This window comes from Diaphorina citri, unplaced genomic scaffold (assembly GCF_000475195.1).
Source record: "Diaphorina citri unplaced genomic scaffold, Diaci psyllid genome assembly version 1.1 scaffold26648, whole genome shotgun sequence".
In the NCBI taxonomy this organism is placed as follows: Eukaryota; Metazoa; Arthropoda; class Insecta; order Hemiptera; family Psyllidae; genus Diaphorina; species Diaphorina citri.
Genome location: NW_007403986.1, coordinates 1 through 742, shown reverse-complemented (window position 1 = coordinate 742; position 742 = coordinate 1). Strand labels below are relative to the sequence as shown.

General features: G+C 35.2%; 1 long non-coding RNA gene across 1 annotated transcript; it reads right to left on the bottom strand.

Annotated features, from left to right (window-relative positions):
• Positions 1–17: 17 nt before the first annotated feature.
• On the bottom strand, positions 18–736 carry LOC113473365. The gene is made up of 2 exons (XR_003395354.1): positions 469–736; positions 18–151 (listed from the first exon to the last, which is right to left on the bottom strand). It is a non-coding gene; the product is annotated as an uncharacterized LOC113473365 (long non-coding RNA).
• Between the last annotated feature and the right edge of the window lie 6 nt (positions 737–742).

Genomic DNA, 742 nt, shown 5'->3' with positions numbered 1-742 from the left:
TGTACATGGTCAATCGTCATACATGGGGAAAAAAAGCCTTATTCCACTGTTATTGTTGGGGTTGTGGTTATGTACCAGGTTGAGATAGGCAAGGTTGGTAAACTAACCTCGTTTTTAAGTTACCACTCCCATGCCAAACTGAAAAAAAAAGCTTATTCCACTGTTATTGTTGGGGTTGTGGTTATGTACCGGGTTGAGATAGGCAAGGTTGGTAAACTAACCTCGTTTTTAAGTTACCACTCCCATGCCAAACTGAAAAAACAATATCCTGTCTCAACTCAACCTGGTACGTCAACCTAAATTTTTTCCTAAAACTGAGTAACTAAATATACTTACACCAAACAGTTCTTCCTCTAATCTAAATGGTTTTCCTTTCCTTTCCTTTTTTTTTTTTTTAATGCTGGCAATGAATTTTTTCCCTCGTTTTTAAGTTACCACTCCCATGCCAAACTGAAAAAAAAAAAAAACAATATCCTGTCTCAACTCAACCTGGTACATCAACCTAATTTTTTTTCCTAAAACTGAGTAACTAAATATACTTACACCAAACAGTTCTTCCTCTAATCTAAATGGTTTTCCTTTCTTTTTCTTTTTTCATTTTTTTAATGCTGGCAATGAATTTTTTTGTGGTACGGTTGTTCATAACCATTTCACAATTTTTGTAAGTCTCACACTCTCACTGCATTACTAAGAGCCTCCTGTGCAATCAATTCCAAGTCTCAATCAAATCTTTTTACCCTGA